The 26,728-nt window shown below is 40.1% G+C and overlaps 2 protein-coding genes across 5 annotated transcripts in view; one reads left to right on the top strand and one right to left on the bottom strand.

Annotated features, from left to right (window-relative positions):
• Positions 1-26,728, bottom strand: part of LOC132905132 (poly(ADP-ribose) glycohydrolase-like) — a 473,462-nt gene that overhangs the window by 16,005 nt on the left and 430,729 nt on the right. The gene's annotated exons all lie outside the window — the stretch shown is intronic.
• LOC132904933 (mucin-2-like) overlaps positions 8,185-26,728 on the top strand; it is a 332,312-nt gene continuing 313,768 nt past the window's right edge. Inside the window, exons 1-2 of one of the 4 annotated variants that reach the window (XM_060955800.1) lie at positions 8,185-8,627; positions 9,238-9,608. The gene's annotated coding sequence lies outside the window, so the exon portion shown is untranslated. Of the gene's footprint in view, positions 9,609-23,922; positions 23,982-26,728 lie in introns of all 4 variants that reach the window. The other 3 variants (XM_060955809.1, XM_060955791.1, XM_060955786.1) reach the window with 3 other exon arrangements.

Raw genomic sequence — 26,728 nt, 5'->3', positions numbered from 1 at the left:
AGTCTTGATTCCTTTCAACTTTGGATATTCAGACGTATTTGCATGCTTGGGACCTTGAGCATTTTTCATTCGGCTTAGCTGTAGAGAGTAAAGCGCATTTGCACTTTTATTTTTACGCGAATCATGTAAAACGCCATTCGAAATTTGAAATAGCGTTCAAAATTCGAAGAATGAAATCCAATTAAAATTACTATCATTTCCAAGTTCTCTTTCTTTTACCGATCCGATTTCATCTTTTGAATTCAATAAACTTCTATACATACGTATTTAAATGTTCATATGTACGCCTTCTAGGCCTTGCGTTTGAGACCTTTGGTATTCAACTTACAGTAGTGGTTCTTTCATCAAAACAGGTATCGTTGAAGCGAGAGCGCGTGGAAAATAGAGATGTGGCGCATGGGAAGGCGAGTGTGCCAGAAAACAGTCAGAAATACCGGTGCAATCCATATTTTCTATTTCTATAAAGTCACGGCCGTGCACGTGGTTCAAGGCCACGTATACGGCCTCCACGACTCAATCTGACCTCCTCCCCGGATTGCAATCGCGATCAGAGTGTCAGGTTTAGACGTGACTTGACCTGCCTTGACCAAGACTCGCTCGAGTCGCAGTTGACGCCGTGCTACAATCTCTTTCTCTCCCCCACTAGTTTCAGTTTCAGTTTCCGTGTTCTTGTGGTGCAACACCTTCCTCCTGAAATACTACACTTGGATTTTCATCACTCGACAACACTTCTTGTGATTTATTATGCATAGTATAAAATCTCAGCAAATATTCGTCTTGAGTCTAGTAGTCTCTACGTTATAGCAAGACCCTAGCGGATCAAATAAGGGGTGATATTGTTTGATGCAATGATATCTGGAATTACTTGCAATACTTTATCATTATAAAAAAGAATATCCAAATTGGAAAGAGATCGAGGTCTTGCTTCTAATTGGAATTTCAACCCTTTATTTTACCAGACTTTTGACTTTTGATCAATTTTTTAATTACTATAAAGTACATAACGAGTAATTTGTTAATTATCCTCATAACATTAGGGAGATCAGGTGATGGAACATCTGCATAAATTAATCCACACCGTTAATGCGTGGGGCTCAGCATCTGAAATCGATAAGGATACAAGTACTGTAAATGGATTGTATATCTTATTAAAGGATAATTGAATTCACGTGATAATGTGCTATTTCAGATTAAGTATCACTTTCGAGGATTCACAGAAAATGATGATGAGTGATTATCAGGATATTTTTCACGGATGTTTAAATTTATTTCTACATTCTTAATTTCTACATCACAGAATGATCTAGTGTCGAAGTGTGTGTCCTATACATATATACTAAATTAACTCTATGATCTATTACTTGGCATAGACGATATTCTACCCTTATAGTCATTGCTGGCCACTTTCTCTAAAATCGTTCCTCTTAGACGACCTGACTACCGTAGGATTCCACGTTCGTTTCTATCTAATAGACATTGCCCATCCACAATCCGTGATGGAGAGTAATCTATTATTACAAGGATTTTCTCTTCTGCAATACCTGTGGTACGTCTCTGTTGAAGTTAAGATTTGAAAAAATTTACATATTCAAGGAAACGATACTACTATGGAAATAAAGACGGTTTGGAACGAGAGTATCCAGCTTTCCAAGAAAAAAAGGATCTCATTAATAAATAGCAGTGCATGAATACTGAAAAAATTATTTTAATAGGAAAAAACACGGCGCAAGGATATTATAAGACCGAGTTATAGTAATAAAAAAAATAAATGAATGCAAAGCTATCGAAAGCGTGAAAGCGAATGTGATGAAAAAGTTATAATAATAAAAAAGTAATATTAAAAATGGAAGCAATAAGAATGATAACACAATAGCACCAAAAAAGGAATTAATAAATACAGGACAAGAGAAGACAATTCTTGTGATAAAAAAATTGTACAAGAACATCAGAAGGGTATTCAAGATATTTTTACCGGGTCTCACAGATCTGGGATCTAGGTACTTTTACGAGAATGTTGTGCTCCCAGGTTGCCTTTCCTACAAATTTAAAGTTTACCGATTCAGGATTCTTTATCTAGTTCTACAGATCTGGCGTTTTTTTTTTTTTTTATTCAGCTTCACAAATTGGAAATATTTATAAAATATTGATATACATCATAATACCTTCTTTTTCGTTTTTTCTTTATATTTGATTTTACTAGGTTTACATTGCATATAGTAAAGTTAATAGTTAATGTTACGTAAATAATTGTTTTAACGTCTTTATGCTATTTATTTTATGTTTTATGCTATATTTACATATATTTTTGTAAAAACAGAAGTTTCGCAACTACTTTGATAGTTGTTGATGCATAAATCGAGGTCACCCAAAGGTTAGCACGACCCGAAATAACTGGCGATAATTTCTTCAATGCCGTGCCATTCGTTCAAAAAGTAAACAAACACTTATACGTACATGAGTCGCGATAAGTTATCAGGAAGAGTTCGCTTGACTATTCTAGGATTTGGTCATCAACTTGTCAGATATGTCGCGACATATTTTCACATTTTATAACGATGATACTTCTGTATACTTTCTATTGAATAAAATAAGAATGTATATTATTTAAGAAATTTAGAATCAATAATTCCATACTTTCTACAAGCATGTGATTACAAATTGTATGCAAATATGGATAGTAATATACAAAGTACAATAAAACTGATTATTTATATTGTTCTCAGGTTTAAAGTAAACGTATATCTATGCTGTTTGCAAGCTTGGCTATGTAATTAAGATCGTATGACGTGTTCAGAAAGATGGGAGAGTGTATGCGTTTCTTCTTACCCAACGTACTGACCTACCCTTGCTTGGTCCTTGAAGTTGTTTCGAGACCCACGACGACGTTTTATTACCCATAAAACTTCCTTTTAAAGAAACGACGAAGGTATTCCGAAAATTTTTATAATTTATATTCGTAGACAGTATTTCTATGTGCAATCCACCAATGTTATAAGTCATGAAACAATTCTGCTGAATTTATCGTATTAAGTTCGTTTGGTGATTATTTGACGAAAGCAGTCTTTTTATTGCTACCAGTACGAATATCTTCGACTTAATCTTGACGTCATTTACAACCTATTATGCGGATGGTCTTTCGGTGCTGTAGGACGTGTTCATACAAATTCAAACTAATTTCACCACGAAATGGAGTACGAAATGCAGCGTGAAGAAGAATAGCCGAGCGAAAGAAACAAATCGGAATACACCGTTAGAAAGTTATTACAGTTATACGTATATTTAGCACGGTCGACTGGCACAATCGTGGTCCTCGACGGTGGACTCGTACTGGCATTCAGCCATTATTCTCACGCATCATCACTATACTATATTATCCAATATATCCATTTGTGCCTACAATTCATTTCGACGTTGCTCTCTCGATTATTATCGATCACTAAACATAACTTTCATCTCTACATTATATTTTTATGCAATTACCGTGTAATTAAATCACACGCTTGTGCGTTAACACTGCGCAAAAACTTAACGTATCATCGTATCCTGCTCGATACTATTTCTACAACACGATGGTGTTTCCGAGAATCTATCTGCATTGTAATCTGAAGTCGAATGGTATGTAAACTGATTAAATTGTGGACGTATGACGGATAAAAAGAACCGAGCAATGTATTATGCATAACCAAGAGGAGAAAATTCGAAACGCGAATCGTTGAGAATTTCGCCCGGTGGTCCGCATAGTCGCGAAGTTCGAAGGCTGAGAGCGCGCACTCGCGTGGTTCTATGGGAATGCCGGTTGATCCGATGGCTTGGCAACAACGCGCACGGTACGCCGGTGCACCCGCTGCACGCCAGGCAACGTTGCAATCGTCTAATACACGGGCTAGCGTGTGCACGCGTGGCCGCGTGGATCGTTGCTGGCTACGTATATGCGTTTGCGTATAGACGTGGCTGACGTCGAGAAATCGAAAGAGCGCACCGACCGAGTCGAACGACTGACGAAACGTCTCTGAACACGCGCCATCAGCACCCAGAGCTTTCTCGCGTGTTGCCTTGTGCGTTTACGAGGCACGCGCTCACGAATCAAGTGCACTTTCAAGGCTGTCGGCAGAAATTTCCTCTGGCCTCGTTCGAAAAACACCCGGGGACACGTGTTTCCGCTTCGATACGTCCCGTTCAGGAATATTCCTGATCGAAGCTGTAACACGATAGGAACTTGGCTAATCATTTGTTTCGATGAATTTTTGTAGCCTTATAACTATATATTTTATTCTCCTTATAATTTTATAATATAAATTCTTCGACTAGAATACAGTGTTACATATTAAATATTGACAAGCACAAACAACACAACAGTTTAAAGTATAAAATTTTGTAAATTGTCGTTACAACATTGCCTATGGTATTGGATAGTCATTATTAACGTTTAACTGCTACCATGGGATTTCGGAGTATTAGTTCACGCGTTTATATACATTATATAGAGTATGAATCGTTATACAATTATCTGTGAGGAATTTAAATGTGCAAAAATGTATCGAATTCTCATAATACACAAGAATGTACGAAATATCCAAAATAAAGTAATCGTTATAATATCTATATCATATAACAAATCTGCATTTATGTTCTGTTTTTTAAATCGTATTCATAAAAATTTCGATTTGCATAAACATTTGTAATTACAGGTATTATCACAATTACGTTCGTAGGTAACATATGACGTTAAGACGTTATAATTCATAAGATTAGCTTTTTATTTATTATTGAAAAAACTCTTGCAACTAAAGATAGATTGCGGGCACGTGTTAGTTTTTGCATAAGATAGTAGATCTACAATGTGTTGATAGAATAAAGTAGTTAGAAAGTAGCAGTGGACGACGAAATTGTGAACGTAAGAAGCGTTACGCGGTGTTGCGAGAATATGAAGAACGTTCCGTGCGGTACATGAAATATTTACGGTTAAGCTCCGACAAGGAATATATCTAATGCATGTCTAGTACACAGTGGTTTTATTCGAGCCTTGCTCGAGATTCAATTGGAGAAAACGAGAAAAGCTCACGGCGAAACAACGTGTATTCGGTGGAGCGGGGGCTTTCGAAACGCTTTGGGCACTTTCATGCATTGCGAAAGATTCAAACTGAAGCCGGAGGAGAATGATTTGGGTCGTGACCTAGATTTCGTATTCTCTGTTCGCTCTTTCTCCGTCTTTTCTTTCGTTTTTGCGCCTTATCCCACGTACGTCGGTTATTTGCGTTGCTACATCGCCGAACACCGTAATTGGCTTCGGTTGATCGCCGGCCTGTTCAGAGTTGTCGATAACTTTGCAACTTCGCCAAGTTCAACGCTCCGATAGATCGCACGTAATGTTTCAACAACTCTACTATCGATTAACCGATCGTGATACGATAAAGATGTAGCTTATTATAATAAAAGCAAAGATGCAACCGTTTGGATGATAAGTTGCACCAAATGACTGCTTTTCATGACGCTTCTCTCTCTTTTTTTTTTTATTTTCTTTTATTCGTCTCATTATTTATCGCTTAATCAAGCGCTTGGTGTTTGCGTCGCTTTCCTGCTTTACTCGCGGCTGCAGAACGAAGACGTACTCTTAAGTGTTTCTCTTTAACTATATGACTCATCTTTAAGCGATGCTACAAGGCATACGAACGCGTGTCCACGCTTCCGCCGATAATCTTCGCGTGAAATTTGCATTTTGGAGAAGTGCCAAATCATTCACGCGTCCTTCGACAAGTGTTCCTCAAAATCGACGCTAACGTCTTCCTATGGGATCGAAGATGACGCGACACTGACGACAAACGATCCGAGTGATTAATGTCGTGCAGTCTCTATTGGCGGCTCTGTTTACCGAGCTCGATGTCGACAACTTGTTGGACATTGGCGTAAGTCGCGACTAGACATGTACAAAGGTTACTCAATGCCTCTAGTTAAATCGTACGTAAGGTTTCGTGTACGTACAGATTGTCGTGCTTCGGATTTTGTGCATAGCAGGAAAAAATGTTACACGCGTGCGTAAAATGTAATTTAACGATTTCGACATGATTATCACGCACGAGTGCAGCCGGGAACGAGAAGATCGTATGTAGATTTTAATTCGATGTAATTCAAAGAATTTCACATTGTATTTGATAACTTTAGCTTCGTGTAAAGACCTTTTTTTATTGCAAAAATAAAATATGAATGCGCTAACATTTTGAATTGCTCGTTATTGTGTATATCTGAACAGCTTGTAGGTACATTGAATGAAGATATAAAATGATGCTAATTTTGTTGGCCCTTTCTAAAAAGAGAGATTTTTGACGATATAACACAGGAAGCTAACGTTATACACCTTCTGGATAGTTTCCAGAGACAACTAGAATTCACAATAAAGTAATGATCTCTTTTTTTGGAAACTTTCCAATGTTTCTCCATTAGACAATTTTTATATTTCACAATGTTCATGATATTTTACATACACGTGAAGATTTACACGTGCGAATACGGATTATTTTTTAACATATTTAGAAAATCATGTTGTTTATGTTTTGCACCATTATCATTTGTCATTTGCAAGGGAAAAATTGAAATGTAAACTGATGATGATATTAGTGAAAGATTAGTTTACAACTAGAAATCGTTAAAAATAAAAACATCGACTATTACAGGCTGCTGCACTTTCTTCTTTATTTTTTAGATAGATTCTAACTAATTATAACAATTTGGAGCACACTAGCGTGTAAGCAATGGCGCCATGTTTTTGTGGCTATGTATTTCTGCAATTACTTCTCGGATGGTTAATTTATGTTATATTAATACAGTAATAAGCGTGTCCCACAACAATGCCGACACATGCTAACCTTTTGTCGGCATCCTTAGTCACTTTTCTTCTCTTCGCTGATACATACGTCTCGTAATAAAGCCGTGTAGTTAACCTATCTCGGTCTTGTATCATTTATCGTATCGTTCCGAGGTAAACAAGTGACACGAGCGTGTAATCGGTGCGTGATTAGTATTCGTGGGCAAATGTCTTTACGTATTCGCTGAACAATTTTCTTGGTAAGCGTTAAATATTCCGTCAACTATTCACTAAACTTCTTGTAGTAATTTCTTCAGTAACAGCTATATGCTAGTCAATTATCGACGTTGTATCTCATATTGGTCGATAATACGTAGTTTTAGACGGTAAGCACTATATAGTGTCGTGCGTGTCACTGTCAACATTGCAACTCGTGGGATTCGATGGATCATAGAAACTCAGAATTGAACAAAAAAGTGATTAGATAATTTTCGAACTGGCGAATGAAACTTAAAACACAATCGGCAATCACGTTTGTTGTGTCGCGTTCATTGTTTTAATTTATAAGAACAGAAGCAAAAGACATTCTGATCGATTCTTTACTGAAAAAAGTGAAAATCTGCACATTTATGATTTTGTTACAAGAATAGTTAAGTTGGCTATGTTCTAGCTCCAAAAGGATATTACTCGTCCAAACTGGCACTTCAAAACGATATTGGTGCACCAAAGGAGCAAAAGATCCTTTTATCCTATTTCAACGAATAAACAATACACACTCAATAACAAGATTTTCATTAGGTCGAAAACTGATTAATCGTAATGCAGCACGATCGATTACGTCAGAGAATCGAAACTGATGTTTAATTACCTATTATTCGAGAGGGAGTAGACGATGTAAGAATCAAGTGATTTCTTAAAATCAATCGGAGCATGCTATTGGCGTCTATCGGTATTCTCGCACGCGGTATTATCGCGGCGCACGCGGTCGCTCACGAATTCGGAGTAACGAGTAAATTCCGATAAGTTACCGGTGTGTCGGAAACTTTGGTGAGACGCGGTAGGAGGGAACGGTGAGGCACGACGTCGAGGTTGTTTGAGAGAGGGGAAAGAGCGGGAACGCGAGACGAAGCTCGAGGACTACAGAGAGGAGAGCGCGAGGAGGAAGGTGGGCCGTGAGTTTGAGAGAGGGAAGAGCAAGAGGCAAGAGGGTGGCGGCTGCGAAGCTACGACGGGGGGGTGATGGTCGGGGAGGGAGGGTTAGTGTTCATGTAGGAGGGAGGGAAAGAGCGGAGCGGAGCAGAGCGCGCTATCGGCGAGCGCCTCGGTTCGGTCGAGTCGGCCGACGTCGGCCTCGATCAGCCGCTCGGCGCTCAGTTCGAGTCGGACCTCCGTCGTAGTCGGATTGTGTCGTTCTGCCGCGCTGTCTCTCTCTCTTTCTCTCTTTCTCCTTCTCTTTTTCTCTCATTCCCTCCCGTGGGCACGCGCGCGCGCGCGCCACTGTGTATGTGTGTTCCTCGTTCTCCCTCTATGTCCCCCTTTTCCCCCGCAACGACAACGAGTTCCGCCCAGTGAAAAAGAGTCGAGCTTTCCTGCAAACAAGACGCGTCCTCGACGGCAGTTGTTTGTTTTCTGGTTTCGCGGTGTCGTGGTGACACAAACAGCAAAGTCGAAGAAGCGAGGGACCGCGCGTGCGGAGGAGAGGAGAGACAACGAGTCGCCGCGTGTACCGTGCCGCTCGTGTGGGTTCCCGTCGTTGTTGTGTCGTACCCATTGCCGTTGTCGTCGTCAACGTTGTTGGTGCGAAGAGTTTCAGTCAACGGAAGGAGAAGTAGGTTAGCACACGGTGCCTTTCGCGTCACCGCGGTAAAATATACCCGGTTCTCCGACCACTTCTCTCTCTACACCTTTTACGCGATCCCGCGGAGTGTGTACCATCCCGATGTGGTGACGTTTAACCAACGCGCACTTCTTTTACGTAACGAAAGCGCGTTAGAACGCGCGCGTGCGCTCTATATGTAATCCGTCTTCGGTTTCTGTCCTTCTCGTTTGTCGGTTGCAAGCGAGAATCTTCGATCATCGGTAGTACGCCGCGTTCTCGTGTGTGCTCGTGTTCCATCGGATCGGCCGATCGGTCATTTTCGTCTCGTTACCAGTGGCTCTGTGTGTGGATTTCGTGCCGCATTGCTTTCCCGTCTTTCGTCCGAGATACATACTCCGATCGTGATCGCCGTGTAAGTCACTCCGATTTTCGCGCTTTCGACGCAGCAGTTTCTTTCGATTGTATTACGGCTACCGAGTCGGTTCGATACGCGTCGATATCGCATTGGATTCGACCAAGTTCACGGAGCAAAGCGCGTGCCTGTTCCGTGAACAAGCCAGTTCCCATTCAACAACTATCTTAACAGTGTGATCGAAACTAAACGTTCGTGCTTTTACAGTAAGGTGTTTTCTTCGTACGGATACGTAAACCAGCCCGGCTACATATGTACACACAGACATTGGAAAACGGTGCTATTCAACTAGCACCTTCTGCATCGAATACTCTTCATTGATTCAATTTCGTATTGTTTTGTGGTGTTTCGTGAGAGGTGTGTTTGTTCAAACCTCCGAGTGGTGCGACTGTTCTAAGTGTGATTTAAATCAGTGATTTCAAAGAAAAAGCCGATTATATTCGGCAAGCAAAGAAAAAAGAAAAGAAAAAAAGTGAAAGTTTTATCAGTGCAGTACTACGCTATTGTGGATTATTGGATATATTATACACTACTCTGCGATCTGCCGACGGAGCGCAACATTGCGGCTCACAATTTATGTAAGTACTAAAATATTGTCTTAAACGTTACTTTCGTGATTACGATCGATTCGAGTCTCAGTCTGTTGTCAATGTCGCGAGTGCTATCTGTCCTTCGATCAACGACCATTTTGTTACCTCGTTACCTTCCCCCCATTATTCTCGACCGTTTATTTACTTTATTATAATTCACTTTTACGCGAAAATTTCGAAGATTGATAGACGTAAGAGAATTTCAAAGAACGTAACCGGATAGAAAGAACCTTCGGGGAATTGCGTCATCGACGAAATCGCCGACGCGTTCGTGTTTCGCTGCGATATTCTCTACGAACCTTTAAAAAACATCGACGCGCCTGAAGTTAGAATCGACACGTCTTGGTTACGTTCATTCTGCATCGATGCTCGGTCGATTCGAAACTGACGCGACGCGATGTCTCCAAAACAGCGACGTTCGAAATCGTCGTTAACCCTGTACAAGGTACGATACAGTGCCTTGGATAATAATTACGGAATCTGTTGTTAGTTAGGTGGTATAGATAAATTGGCTTCAGTGCGAATCTTGGCGGTTATCACAGGTCTCGGATATTTGGCGACTGTTATAAATTCCACGGCGATGACTTTTCTCTCATGAGTTCTGTTCAGAGGCTGTTTGCAAACAGATTTTCCTCGAGTTTTTGGCTGGACATCGTTTTAGAGAATATCGATCTTTTCTTTTTCCTCGGTTCTGATCAACGATGCCCTTGTGCTCATCCGTGTTATTATTGTTCCTCGCTTTCTCAATAGGTACATGTATAACTAAGCTGTTAAGAAAAAACACAAAACGTACAGGAAAATGGTAACAAAGCGAAATCCCATTATCCTCCTGTGAATTTAACCTTTTAATCGTATTATGCTTTAAATAAAATTCATTTAAATCACAAATGAGTTGTTTTGATTATGAATTTGTATTACGAATGATAAATACTAAGAATAACAAGAGTTCGTCTGCGACGATACGAGCTTGGCTTTATCGTGTTATATCAATCGCATAAACACGTTGATAGAACAAAGCGTAACGATCGCACAAATCTGTTGGACGATTAATTTGTTAGTAGATTGTCTACTCGTTTTCTTTTAACAATTGTCTTGCGTTTGACAGTTAACCGGTAATTTTAATCTCGTGGAACAATACGGAGCTCGACGGGACGAAGAAAACGTCGATACCCGTTCGACGATCTATTTAAAATTCTTCGCGCGGAAATGTTATCTTATCGGCGAAAGAATGTTCTGCTGAGAAAGCGAAACTTCGGAAAGTCGTCGCAACCGTCTCAGCCTCTTTTCTTCGTCGTTGTTTACGTCTTGCATCGCTCTTTTATCAAAGAATTATTACCGACAAGTGCAATGCCATCGATGCGTTCCAATTGCGGCGTACTCCACCAGGAAATTGACCTTTCGGAGTTGCTACGCGTTTGTCAATTTTATCGTGCTCATTCCTTATCGAATTTCATTAAAATTCAGCATATTAACGTGAAAGTAGGATATCTCAAGTTTCTTCAATTATGGCAGAAACAGGAATGTGAAGAGTTTGCTTCCAAATATTATTCTCTCTATATCTTATTATTTATTATTCATTAACGTAGATATAAGAAGATTCCGTTTTCTTTCAAGTTAATGATAAGTAGTCTATCTTGTCTATTTTATATAATAGTTTACCAATCGATAGTATCGGTAAATTAACAAATTTCGAGTTATAAATTAGAAACTTCTATTTTACAATTTTATGTTAGATTAATCACATAGTTTGTGATTGCTTGTACAACTTCGTTTTTATTACCAAAGCTGTTAACTGTTGTCATTGTTGACACTAACAATTTGTGAGTTATAAATTGTTAAATTTGATCAATAATGTTTGTTTAATTATGCAGTAAATCATTCATACACTACTTTAATTGTAGCCATCTATGTATAATGCATTTAGAAACACGTTCTATTGAACGTATCGTGGTTAGTCGGAACAATAGAAAGTGCTGATGAAACGAATAATCGAATATCGTAAAATTCGGTGTAACAGGAAATTTTCGTTAAAGCATAAAACGTGCAAAAAGATATGGCGCGAGTGTTCCGATGAATAGGTTCGGGATCGTGTGGATGTTTGAAAAGCTTGCATAGAAATGAGATGAAATTGAAGGGTTCCGCGATACGCGAACCGGAATTCCAGACTATGTAATTAAATATAAAGGGAACTTTTAATACGTAACTACTGTACGTAGAGAGAATCGCAGGGCGAACCATGTCGCGGATGGTATCCTTTTTCTCTTCTTTCTTTTTTTTCTGCTGATGTTTCGTGCAATCGAGCAAGTTTTAACGACGCGCGGGACACGAGCGTTAGACGCAGTTAAACTATTAAAACCGCCGACGATACTTTCTTTTTAATTGTATTTTAACGAAGTCCGCGTGCTCTTTAATCGACATCGATTAACTTTCGAGGCTGTCGAATACGAATCGTCGCGGAGCATTGTTATTTGACTTTTGTCCGAGCAAAAATGTGCTCGTTCGTTGATCATTCTTTTCGAGTACAATTGAAATATAATTTTAACGAATGTAATAAAATATTAATTGGTCTATAACGGGAAAAGTGTAGATGTATAGAATTTCAGAATCGTGTAAAATATCGAAGAATTAGCGTCTGTTTCAAATATAAATGAGACTATAAATCTTTAACCAAGTAAGTGGATATAAAGCTTAAGGTCATTTAGCAGAAAGATGAAAAGGACGTTTCAAATAACGAAACAGATTAAACTCGGCTAAAATACGATCGCGTAAATCTTTTTACATTTTACGCGACATCGTCCATACGTCGTTGAACCTTTTGAGTGGTTGCACTTTGCACAAGCAGAAGCTAGGACTTTGAATAATTATTCTCGGAGCGTAACCGTTTGCAAGCAAATTAATTGTGGAACGTTCCGGTAACCTCGTTACTTGTTCCTCGCGTTCTGCCTTCTTCCTCTCTCGCACATCCAAGGATCTTCATGTACAGATCGATCGAGACGAGAGTCATAAAACGTTGTAACCGAGAATCTGCGAAATTATTGAATTATCAACCGTATCGTTTCTTCGTTCGAAGTTCGTACTTTCAGCATTATCGTATTATGCGTGGCGCAACGTATCCAATGCTGTAATTTGTCATTCGATCTTCCTATCTTAATATTCTTTATGTTTTAAATCCAATTGTAAATATTCTTTTTGTCAACTCTGTCTTATTTGACAATCGTGATTATAATTTAAACTATTTGAAGCTCGTAGAATAAGAATTAGGCTATAGGATTAAGAATAGAATATGTAACCTAATAACAAACAGAATAAGAAGAATGAACGTCGCAAGCACGAATGAACGAGCTGTTATGGTCGTAATTAAGCTGGCTTCTAGCGACGATGTCGTGTTTGTGTGCGTGTGATTGAAACGAGCCGTATGTTTCTTATCTATCGCATACACGAATGACGTTAACCTTGCATTTTTATCGCGTACCCCGTGATTAATTTCTCAATGGAAGAGAAGAAAGGAGCAACTGCGTGCCTGTACCGGGCGATTGTTCCGCTGGAAACAATTGGTGACTCGTGTTGCTCCAAATTTCTTTGTCGTTCGACGAAAAGTCTCCACATACTGCACACTGTGAAACATTCGACAGAAAATACCGCAGTATTAACTCCGTTCCGACAGGATGCGAACAATTCTAACATGGCCACGAACACATTCATACATACACACACGGATACACTTGTAGAAGGTGTAGGACGTGCATCGAAGGTTCGTTTGAAAAGACGAGCGCAGGTCACATTCTCAACACCTGCTTGCAGATTGTGAGGACATTTTTCTGGCGTCTGGAGAATTTCCCTGGTCTCCTTCTTTCTCCCTTTGCTCTTTTCATACACAAAGAAAACCGGGTTTCTCGAATGTATACGTTGATCTTTGTAATCTTTTATTATACGTACACGTTCACACAACGGAATGGTTCCTTGCGCGGTATTAGTATCCTCGTAAAATACCCACGAAGAAAAAATCGTGACCGAAATGGCAAACGTTAATGGTGTTCCCTTATGACGGTGAATATTTTCCCCTGAAAGCGTCTGACGGGCTTTTCAGAAAATTTCCAATTTCAGTCATGTTGTGTTCGTCACTCGTATCACTCTAGGTGAAGTAGTTTCTTTTAATTTTAGTCCAAATCACAGACAAATATATTCTTCCGTAGGTCGTAGACAAATTGGGTCGTTTATGTCTAAGGACAATCTTGTCACTGTGTTCCAGAGTTGTTGATGTTTTTCTATTCTATTATATAATCATTTGTCAATTTAAATATTTTAAACTTTTCTCGATAAAGATAAAAAGGAGAGAAATTCAGGAGTAAAATTTCTTGGATCGTCGATGAACCAACTCATTATCCTGACGCCTTTTACTAAGAAAATTTTACTAGGAATAACGGGGATGTAAAGTATATTTGTTTGGGATAAAATCGATTCGTTCTCCGGAAGAAAACATTTGTCAAAAAGCAGATGTGTGAAAATGTGGATAGAAAATGCTATATCGATTTTGAGGATGAGCGTTCCTCTGACGACGTCATCTTCCAGCTTATTGCATAAATCTCGTCGGCTTAGCCCAAGTAATGCTGAACACGCGGCCAAAGATCCTTTTTCCAAATGTATATATGTTCATACCAGAACGTATATCTTCATTCTTCTAGCAACTTCTTTTTTGCATAGAAACGCGCGCACCGCATTTCAGATGCTTATAAATTCATGTGCATGAAAGAGGAAAGTGGTCGTTCGTGTTTGCTTTGTAAAAAACGAAGAATGTAGGAAAAGGATATTCTCCGTGTTAATTTTCATATAGCGAAAAGGTGTCCATTGTATCTAATTCCGATCATCGTTCAGCCAAATAGAAAACTCACTTTTTTTGGAGTAAAATTGTAATAAATTAGTTTCGATCTCTTTCAAATTAAGATTCGATCTCAATAATACTTCATTTATCATTTCTACTTTTGCTCGCCTGTATAATCGAAAAAAAGGGTTATGATGCACAAAGAGAATTGCGAACTGAAGAGGAATGATGGAATGTCCTTGCACGTATCAAAAGTTCAATCGAAGGAGCGGCCGATGGTAGATATATTGAATAATACGTGTTACAGTGGTGTTGTCGAAGCGTTCCATGAAGACCGCTGGAGCGGCTCTTCTTTGTCGTACCCACTAACCTTGAGTAACTGTCGGGTTGTCGAAGGTTACCTCGATCGGTTCGGCGTAAATGAATCCAACTAATTCGCTCGGAGCCATTGTGGACTGTTTCAACCGTAGGTATGTTCTCTTCGATGCAGGTAGCGAGAAGTTTTTTAAAATCGAAATTAATACACGAGAAACGGTACCCTTCTATCGCGAAATACGTTTTTAATTAAACGTGCGCGCGCGCATTTCCTATATAAAATACTCGTAAAAGGTAATACGTAGCAGTAGGAATTCCTCCGTTAGCATTTTTCATATTTCCTGCGTTAAAAAATCGTCGAGTGTCGCACGTTTATCGTTGCCGTTCTTTCGGAATTCTTCTGGGAACGAAGCATTCGAGCGGCTCGTTTTTCGAGACGGTCGTGTCCCCTGCGCTCGCTTTGAAAAATAGCCTCGACTTTTCGGGTGATTCACGAGGCAACCTGAACGCCTTGTAAAGAACGACGTGATATTCCTCAAAATTTCTAGAACATCTCCGACCCTCCTCACCGTTGCACGCTTTTTCATTACTGTAAATGTAACGGGGATGAAAACATGAAAACGGATGGAGACGGGAAGCGATATCCGCTGGTTTACTCTCCGGTAAAACGCGAGAAACACGCATATATGAGTCCGTTCGCGAGTCGATCGTGATACGATCGTCGATTCCGACGCCCACGATTTTAAACGTTCACCTATACACTTTCTCATTCTAGACGAAAGCACACGAGGATATAGGGACGTTTCACACGGCACAAAGTGAAGCGCGTCGTTAAGCTGTTAAGCAGGTCGTTCTTTAATCGCAACAACTTATTTATAATTTACCATTATCTCTCTTATCTGCTTGCGATGGATGGATGTAAGTCATTCGTTTCTTGAGAATCGACTATTAATCGTGTACATATTTACGTAATAAAATCAGTTTGGTGTTTGAAAGACTGAAACAGAGAAATTGTTATTCGAGTGACGACTTAACTCGTCTCGTTCCATTTACATAAGGTTGAGAGCGATATCGAGAAATAGCGTAAGTACGTACATAGCAATGTTTGAGCGTCGCGGAACGTCCAGACGACGGAACAAAAGGAGAAGTGTCGAGGTTGAAAATACAGTATGCGATTCATTTTTTATAACCTTTATGGGATAGTAGACGGATTATCATAATGATAGCCAGTTCCGCGAAACTTCTTTTGATCGTACTTACGAGAGACGAAGGCTCTCCATTGTTAAGCGTAGAGCAGATTTATGATGCGATCCACTTTGCCCTCGCTTCTCGCTTCCGGTTATTACGCGAAAGTCGGGCAAGAAAAGCCCAACTAGGGGATACGCCGGTACGGCAGTGCCCCGTGGGTGGGGAGAGTTTCTTAAAAGAAGGAACTCGAGTGAACGGATCCAATCTGGGAAGATTCGTTTCGTGTTTTTCATGAAACGCCTGAAACGATCGGGGAGAAAACGGAGGGTGAATTTATTGACCCATCGATCCGATTGTCCGATACTATCTCTCGATGGTAACGTTGTTTCATCTTCGAGCATTTGTTATTACGTTGCCTTAAATAATTCGGACAGGTTTTGGTTCTCAAATACCGCAGCTTTCGTTCTAGAATTACGTAACAGCCACAACCATTTGTTGTCTGGTCATTGTATCGCAAATGAAATAAGTAAGAATCGATGAAGAATGGAACGAAATTTATCCGCAGGTGTAATTTTCTGCTTTGTAATTAAAACTTTGCTAAAACAATATTAAATTAAGTTGAAATAACGGGAGATGATAATTTTAAGTTATCTCGACGTGTCAATTCGATGAATTACTTTCGCAAATTACTTTCGTAATCCATTCAACGGAAATACAATCGAAATTTGCTTGATTTTTAATCGGAGGTTTCGTAACAAAGATCCTCGTTTAGCTAGGTAAAATGAATTGTTAACGCCCAGCTTATACGAGATAACGTATTCGTGTCGCTTAATCTCCGGCCGAATAGCTGGCGTTAAACACGACGAGCGTGCGCGTTACACACCGCGTCAGTCCTCATTAACAGAATTCATATTCCGATATTTATAATGTATTCGAACCGCCAGAAATAATCCAGGAATTGCGTTCAACCGTTAACTTAATTGCGATCCACCGTGTCAATCCATTAACTGTTTCTCCCCGCGCGTTCTCCGTCTTTCTCTCTGTCTTTCCTTCTCTCTTCTCTTCTCCTTCTCTCTTTATATGAACGCTATTCATGTAAATTTGCGCGAACACCGTAACAGACGTTCCTCGGTGAATCGTTTCTCTCTCTCTCTCTCTCTCTCTCTTTCTCTTCCTCTCTCGGAGTGAACGTTATGCCGGGGAATATAAGCTCGTGCGCGTCTCGCTATCAGTTTCGAAGGATAGAACATAATGGTGAAATAAAATGAGCACGACGAAATAGAACGTCGCAGAGATGGAGACATCGAACTACCAGATTTATAGTAGGGACGGAACTGCATACGCGCGACTTCCTCTTCATAGTGTGTATGCTCGTGTAGATGCGTAACAACGTACAGGTACGGACAGGAATGTATTTCGTTTTAACACGGACTGCGCAAGTATTTGTGTTATTTTCTGTGAAAAAGGTCGATATCGAGCAGAGAAATTGTTTACACGTAAAGGACGTGTATTGTACAGGTGAATGTTTCTTGGGGTCATGGACCTTGTAGGAATTCATTCTCGTGTCATAGCTTTTGAGCTTTGAATAGAAGGAAATCTTAGAACGTAAGGTTACGTAAATGTACGAGCGAGTCAAAAGAAGAACAGTACAGCTGATAATATCTTTAATTTGAGGACACTGTGAGTGAAGTTAAATTCTAGTAGAGGAATTTGTATTCCTTTAACTCGGCCATTCTTCTCGCTTCTTCTTCGCATTTGAAATCCCCTGAGATATTTTCCTTTCGAATACTTTATTCGTTTCAAGTTATAATTATAGATTACATTACTATACGTATTCACAAAGATTGGGAAATTCGTAAAAATTCTGTCATGTGGTTCTTGGGAACACCTGTACGTATAACGCTTTTTCGCTAATCTTGCGTGACATTATATCGCTTTTTATATCTATCCAGAGAAAATCTAGGAGGCCATATCGAAACTTGGCTCTTATGGGTGAAATTCTCTTATGGGTGCGAATTCTCTCGACAGAGAGTGGATGTTTAAATGCTGGACGATGAACAATGCTTAGTTCGCTATTCGCTCCGTTATGCATTCGCAGTCTATCGTCGGAGAATGTCCGTGAAAAATGGTGCTGTGAGCGTGTTTCGCCTCACGTGACGGGTAGCCGTGACGAGAGCGAACGGGAAACGAGGTCTTGTTGCTTCCCTCCCGTCGAATATACATATTTACCGTGAACCGTGAGCCTTTATCGAGCGTATTGAAAAGTATTTGGGTAAAGGATCGGCGGAACGGACGATTAGATAGCGACACGAAATAGATAGCGTGCGTCCGAAGTGTCGATGATGCGGGTGAAACATGGAAAAGATGAATGGCAGTTCCGTTTTGTAGAGAAATTTCGAAGAACCAACGTTTATTGCCACTGAAATTTTTCGTTTGCTTTGTTGACAACGGTTTAAGAACTTTGAAAAGTCTTTTACATGTACGTAGTCCCAAAATGACTATTTTCTGTAGCGTCCATGAGCATATCCATTGTCCAAGAGATTAGCGATATTTTCTTCTAAGTATATTTGCTTTTTCATAAATCGTTCGTCATCCCTGATAAAGTGAGGTCTCACTGTGTGACTCATACCGTTTATGTATATAGAATGTCACTATAATTAGTCACAGTCTCATTATGGAGCTTTGTATACAGTATTTTCTACCTAACCTTGAACTTCCTTTTCGAAGTATGAAAAATATTAGACTTACATTCTTCGAATCTCTTTCAGTCGGATTAGCTATATGAATAAGGCGACAGATGAAAGATATGATAAAGGTATGATAAATTACATTTTTTGTTTTTTTTTTTTTATCGAACGGTAATATAATCTCTGAATGTATCAGATTATTCCTTTCTTCGATTATTTTATATCGAAATACTTCTTTTTAGCTATTAAGTGACATAAAAATCAGAAAATTAACAAAGGTGGACTTCATTTTCGAAGAAAGAAAGAAACTGACATTAATTGAACGCTGTTTCTAGTAGAAGTCTAGGAAGAGAATAAAGGAGAGGGACTATTGATATTTCCGGTGCTATAATCCCGGTTTTCGGACGATTCCAAGGGTGGTAAAGAGAAGGGTCAGCGGTTTGGATGGAAGACGGTAGGACAAACCATCGCAATAAAGAATTCGTCGACCGTGGAAAACCCAGCGGAGCTGCCCAGCCCCGGAAAAATCGTCGGGCTTCTCCCGTGCTTTATTCGTGGAAAATTATATTCCAGGAAACTAATTTCAATTTATGATTTCGTTGTCAGGCTGGCACGTGTGAGTATATGTTATGTTCCCGATCGGTTTTACTACGCTTTACGTAATTAGAAACTGTGTTTTCTCATCCGACCTCGTAACGCGTTCGCATACATTACAGCAATCTCAAATTCTTTTTGCTCTCCTTCGATCGTATCGCGCTATGGATTTCCTCTTGAGTAGCACTGTTACTTAAAATATAAGAATATCGAACGCTATTTTAAACGCACGATAGTATTATCGACCATCGATACGTAATTTACTTTAATCTCTCGAGAGTTTTACAGAAAGGTAGATTATTCTTGTTCCTTCTCGTCCAAAAGGCAACGCCTTCCTGGTGCTTCGAGAGCAATGCTTTCCCAATGTCAATGCTCGTAATCACGAAATTACAGATCGCCTGCGTGAAAGTCTGACCGATGCATTTCGTGCAAAAACTTTCCCTTCTCTCCTGTCACGAGCAAATCGATCGATGCATAACCATGAGAGATTGATCGGTCGATTTCGGTGCTGTTCGAATTACGTACACACGAATTCGGGCGAGTAAAGCGACGAAAGTATTCGATAGGAAGAGGCACCGACAAGGGAGATAGAGAAAGCAGTAAGATTTGTTTATACGTCTGTGATACTACCACGATTTATCACTACGCTTAAGAAGGGAAGAGAAGCAGAAAGGAGTAAGGACGAGGGAGAGGAACGTGGACCGAAGAGAAAGAGGGTATTATAATCGTGGGGTCCTTCGGTAAATAAGGTTATTCCTCCGTGGAGTCGGCACCCATTCCATTCTATTCCACACTATCTCAGCCCATCTTAGCGGCTTCGTGCTCTCCCTTTTCGTTTTCTCGTCCATATTCACACTCGGCTCTGCGGAGGAACGATTTGTTGGAATTAAGAGGTATTTCAACGCGCCGCCATGACTCGTCGCGACTTTGTGCCGTGAAATCTTTCTCAAATTCTATAATAATCGCGCGAATAAACCGGTCGTTGGGTTTATTGGTTTAACGACCGTCTTGAACGAAGGACATGGAATAAATTGCTCCAAGCTTTAAACGAATCTTGTTAACCATTGAAAATCAGAATTTGGATTATTTATAAGAGCAAAGGACATAATTCACCGGAAGGTAGAAATCTGAATACTAATGTACATAATAGCGTATTAATAAAATTTGCTAGTACGTTGACAGGCAATTAACATAAAATCAGAGTCTTCCTTCTAAATTTAATTAATCGTGTCGCGACATCTTCAAACTCCTCGTTCTAATTAAAGCCGTTTTATAAAGTAATACAAAGTTACGATGTATCGATATCGTATCGCGAGCCGAAGCTTGCGAGAGACAAAATAAAAGACCAGCGCATAGTATCGTTTCGGTTTTTCTGGCTGCTCGAACTTCGTCCTGACCGGCCTGTAGTTTGTTTTCCAGTTTAACGAGCAGTCCTTGCCACACGATCGGGTCCTTTGAGCGGACATTCCTCTTTTTTTCTTGCTTGCTTTTCACCGTCCCTCTACCCACTTCCCTTTTTTCGTCCCTGTCCCTGTCCCTGTTCCCTTCACCTTCACTCCACTATTCTTTTCTATTCGCATGCAATTGGCTTAACGAACTGTTATTCGCTCTATTAGTATGTTTTCTATTATTCCGTCTAACGCACTCACAATCCCGATGAATCACGAATCGTTCTCACGGAAATTAGCGAATTGTTCGACGACCGAGAGGTAGTTTAGTTTTCGGAGATCGATCGGAAACAGCATTTGCGGGATTTGAATACGATTGACGTTTACGGAACGTTATAGTCGAAGGATCACCTGTGACGGTAACTTTGTCATTTAATGGAGTAGTATCTGGCACATACGCTGAAGTTTCGATGTGCTGTATAAATTTGTCGTACGCGCGCTGTTCAACGCAATTATGAGAATCGCATGACGTGATATTTTGATTTTTATATTCAGTCCAAGCGTCTGTACATGTTTTTTAAATGGTTGCCTCGAAATTAATTTTTATCGTAGTATTATTATAACGATTCTTTCAACATTTGTAGCGAATGTATTCGTTTATAAAAGACGCAAATAAATATAACGATGATTAACAATATTTTATAGATTCATAGATTGTAGATGTCATAGGAATCGACTATTTTATCTTTTCTCCAGCGAAGTTAATTTCTCAGCGAAATCAATTTCATATCAGTATCATACTTATTTCGTGTCAATTTATCAAATATATATGTTATTTTCGTTTCTATTCGCTCGGTTGATGCAACAGAACCGTTCATACTCGTAGTATTATACAAGCGATCTAATTCTTTTGAACAGTGCGTGTATTTCGTTTAACTTATTTTTCGTTATTTGATTTTTCATCTACATATTTCTATCTATTCGATATTCAATCCATTTACCTCTGTATTCCACAAATTTTCCAATCTTTTACGTAATGAAAAGAATGCAAGAAAAATTCGTTTTAAAAAATTGTAATTATATATATATATATATATATACACGGTGAATTGATTTGACATTCTGTCATGGTAGTAAACATTGGCACAGTTTCGAACTGTCATTCGAATACATGTGGCGTGTAAGCTCGCGAAAGTAATAATTTCTGTATCGGCGAGCAACGTATTCGATTCGACTAGCTCACCCATAACTTGTGTTTCTCGAATATCTTCTAAATATTCTCGCCTCGATTTGCCTGGATTAATTAGTTTCATCGAGGTTCGTGGAAGCTTGGCTGTTTATCTACGTGATACGCCCCGGAAACGGGGTTTAATAATCGAGCGTGAATTCGCTCATTAACGTTTCGCTTAGGGATCAGGTGGAAGAGAAAGAGAGAAGGGACGAAGATAACCATTAAGCGAGGATGAGCTGATAACAGAGTTATCAGCGATTCGTACCGCGTGACAGGCGAAGATAATCGTATCGGCCATTGTATTCGTCTCGATTCAGTAGGAAGTTGGAGCACTGTGAGCGGAGCTAATCTCGCTTCGTGCACAGAGATGGAAGAGAAAGAGTAAAGAGAGAGGTTGTTAAGTCGGTTACTTAAACGTTTCGCTGACCGTCGCGTCGTGTTAAACGTTATCTAACTTTATCGTTCTTTCTCGGTTAATGAGATACAAACGTGCGCGAAATCGTATTGTCGTGTGATAATGGGATCAAGAGTCGACGATCGATCGCTGCAGGCTCTCCTATGCAAGCAGCTCGGGAATGACATCCGTTTGGAGAATTTTCTCCGTTATATAATCAGCGATGTGAAATTACGACTGTACGCGAGCTAGCGAAAGAGACGGATAGAAAAGAGCGAGGAAGAATTATTGTTTCAACGGTCGAGCAGCGATTTCCAGTACTTTCTTCTCGAATTAATAAGAGTTTTATGGACGAGTCTGGTTGTAAGATATCGATTTACTTATTCCCTTGAAACGTTGTATATCTGCGTGTCACTACAATCGCGAAAAAAATTTAATTCTCCGATAAAAACCACAGGATCCTCGGTCGAATTCAATTTTCTCCCTCGTATTCTCGGGAAGAGGTAGCCGTCGCTTAACCAACCATGTACAACCAATTAAACGATTTGCTCGATTAACAGGTTAACCGTGTTGTGCCCTCGCCCAACAGAATATCAACGTTTAACAGTTAACGACCGATAGCGGACCACCTGAGACGTGGACGTAACGAAAATAGAAGCAAAGGCGAAGAAGAAGAGAGCAGATGCGTTCCAACTTTCGCTTTCGCTTTTAATTTCGCAAGCCGCTTTTCCACCCTCCACTCCCTCCACGAGTGGTATGTTTCGCAATCCTTAAATTCTACGATCTTTCTTGTCTTCCCCTTGCTTTATCCACCCTCGTAACCTGCCTGAATCTCTCTTTGTCCGTGTTTCCAGGGATCCGTAACCCCCCTTTGTCCGTCTTTTCCATCTTGGTTTCCTCGCGTTTCATCTTCGTTCGTGCGACAACACTCCGCAATAATGGCGACAGTTGTCGTACCAAGGGCTACCCCGTTTTGTTGCTTTCTAAACGCGTCCCTGGTCCAGTACGATTGCCTTCTCTTTTTTTCTTTCCACTTGCTTTTCCGTGTTCTCGTTGTTTACCCTCTTTGCCGTTTCGTTTCTGTTATAATAGCTGTTTCTGGCTTGTATCTGAAAGATTTTGACGATGCGCGTTTACGGCACTGTTTCGAGGCATAGATAGAATTAGCATTTTTGTTGTTGTAAAGCCGTAGATTACGATTACAGCGGATACGTGTTTTGACGAACGAGACATCCGAAGATGGAAATATCAGATCGTAATGGAAGTTTCGTTTTATAAAGAAATAATAAACCCACAACATTGTTTCTTTTATATTATTTTATCGAATTATGTATGATCCGTTTTGTTCTGTTGGAACTACGACATCTATTTGAAACGCTACAAAATTTCGTTTAATATTTAAGAAAGTCTCTTGGTTCGTTGTTCGCGATGATTCCGTTAGTATCATAGACTGGATTTGGAGGAGAAGAGACGAGGGTTAAAAATCGATTTCACGGCGTGATAAAGTTCTTTTCTTGGTTCCTGGTTGCTTCCTTTATTCCACGCTCTTCTTTCCGACGATTTGAGCGCGCCAATGTAAATGCAAATACGTTTCTCTCTAACCCGTCGCCTCGTCACCCCGTCGTCGCCTCTACTGGTCCTCTTTAAATTCCTCCGTGCTGAAGGACCGTCTGTCTTTTCTTTCAGCTTCGTGCCTCCCTTTGGGAATTATTACCACGGGTGACACGTCACTGACTGAAACGAAGGTAATGCGTTCATCATGCCAATGACTTCATAGATTGCAACGTCTTCTCTGCTCTTGTCTTTTTATTCATTTTTCTTCCTTGTCCTTTGTTATCGATCTTATTTTTTTATTGCTTTTTTTTCTCTCCCGTTTCTTCTTTTCCGTTTTCGTTCGATCGTATTTCTTTGTTCTCATCGAAGCGTTCTCTCGATGGTAATACACGCATACTCGGTCGGGTTCGATCGATCGATATATTCCGGCCGACGTATCGCTTTAATAAATAACAGTTCGCTGTAAAAGGTAATCCGAAACACGGGAATCGCTTGAAAAAAAGAAATAAATAAATATCGCGAGAGAGGGCGGAACCGATCGAACAAAACAAAAAATGCGGGGGGAGTGGACGATGTGCGGCGGTGAAACGGAATCGATGAAAGGGATAAAATTTGAAGCACGTATATCGAATTTACGGAAGCTCTTATTAAAACATGTTACATATGTACGTCATCTCTTTCCCACCTTTTCTCCTTCTCTGTTTCTCCCTTCTTTTTCCATCGTACTTCGTTATTGGCGTGACACGTATGTAATTTCGCGAGTCATGAAAATCCATTATTAAAATAATTCACAGTAATTTACGTGCAATTAATAATACGCTTTAAAACCTTTTACTTGTTGCAATATTTCCAACGGATACTATTTTTCCAAAATCATAAGTCGTATATACGTTGCGCCTCGTATATACTATTTCGATGGATATAAATGAATTTTCGTCGTCGCTCGTTAAAATATAAATTTCGCGGAACGTTCGGCTTTCGGTGAACGATCTTCCAATTATTCCGAACGATGTACTTCCTCTCTCGATTCCTCGAAGAAGTTTGCGCTACATGGAAGCGTTCGAGCGAGGTATATGAATTATATAGGTGAGAAGGTATCGTGACGATTAGCTTAACAGCAGGGCTGCCTCGTCCGTCCGTTAAGCTCTCGCGTTTCTCTAAAACTCCCTCCGTATCCGTCCAAGTTCACAAACTGTCTGCAAACTGCTCACGGATAGGGAACGTGTTCGTTCAGGAGTCACCTACTTCAAAGGAAAACTCACGTACGAGCTGTACGAGTTGTTTCTTCTACGAAATTCCGTCGCGATTCTACGTTGCATCCCGCGCAATCTTTTTCCTTTTTCCAATCTTCGTAATGATAAAAAAAAAAACACATTATTAAATATTCGTGGGTTTCGCGTAGGAAGATATTTCCATGTATTTATATTCGTATGATACATATTTGCATCATTGTGCGATCATGTTGTTTATTATATCAGTAGTGTCTCGATCTACCAGTTGTTTCGATAAAAATCTCGCTTTAGTTTCAATCAAGAGAAAAATGTTTAACATTTGGAGAAAATCTTTAGCATACAGTCGAAATCATGCAGTTTAATAACGATTGTTTCATATTGTATTCAAAATTTAAGAAATTTTTGAACGATTTTGTCGGAAATTGTCCAGTGCTCTGTCTTCTTTCCCTTCTCTTTTTGCTCTTCCCTCGTTTTATTTCATTCATTTTCATTATCTATGTATTTCATATCAAAGAGCTTATTCTCGTTATTTAATAATGAAATAAATGAAAAGACCAAGCGTTCCTCAGAATCGGCTTTTGCATAATTTTCAAGACCATCGTGTTTGAGATATAGAAGCCGAGTAGTTTCAAAGCGAAACACAAGGTACCCTTTTGCGTGCGTTCGCAGCGTACGACTCGTGCAGCTTGTTCATAGCCGTATAACGTTCAATTTCACGTTCCCTCTACGTACTCCACGATTATTGGAATTATCCTGAAAACGAAGCGGAAGAAACTTAATGTTTACACGGCGCAATGCAATTGAATTCCATTAAACTACATTTTTGAAACCGAGTCCCTTTTCAATTACATTATCTCAACGAAGAGAACCAAATAGTAGGTAGAACGCAGATAAAACAAAACCATTGGTTGTTCCGTGAACTTCCACAAAGTTCCTTCGACTCTCGAATACTTGCCTTGCTTCTTCCACTTAAAATTTCAAATGGAAAACGAAGTCCAATTATTGTAACCAAAGTATACGCTCGTTCATTGCCGATGTAAAACCCACGGAATATTAACATCAGAAACGCTTTACGCACCGGTACCCGACCATTTTTCCCAGAAACTCCGTCGAGATTTCCGTATCGTTCAATTATTCTTAGTCGAGGTGGCGCGGCGTCAAAGGTTCCTCGCGAGAGGAACAGACGGAGAAGAGGAGAGAAAAACAGAGACAGTGGGACGAAGGAACACGTAGCAAAGAGAAAATGCATAGAGAGCGCAGTGGCGGCAACGTGGGTTATACAGTTCCACGGTGAAGTTAGGAGCGAAACCCGTTTCATCGGATACCAAAGAGAGTCGTGAAGAGAGACAGAGCGAGGATCGGTAGAGGGAACCGCGTGCCAAGAGTGACGATGTAAACGTCATATATCTAGAGGGAAAGGATATTTCGATCTCGATGGGTGGGCCGACTTGTCCCAGCGGTGTATCCACGGGCCTCCACGAATTCCTGCGTATCGTGCAACGTGCGTCGAGAATCGAGAGGACGCGTCTATTCTCGAGATTGAGCCCGGCCAATTTCGTAGAAACGCGATCGTACCTTCGTGAAAAGCGATTTCGTCGCGCGACGCTCCAAATGTACTTGAGAATCGATCGAGTCTCGGGATCGCGAGTCCTAGGATTCTTCGAGGGAAAGGCGAATACCTCTGTCGACTCAAAAGTGTATGGAAT

This window comes from Bombus pascuorum, chromosome 1 (assembly GCF_905332965.1).
Source record: "Bombus pascuorum chromosome 1, iyBomPasc1.1, whole genome shotgun sequence".
NCBI lineage: Eukaryota > Metazoa > Arthropoda > Insecta > Hymenoptera > Apidae > Bombus > Bombus pascuorum.
The sequence above is the reverse complement of the archived record's forward strand: the minus strand, read 5'-3'. Positions and strand labels throughout refer to the sequence as shown.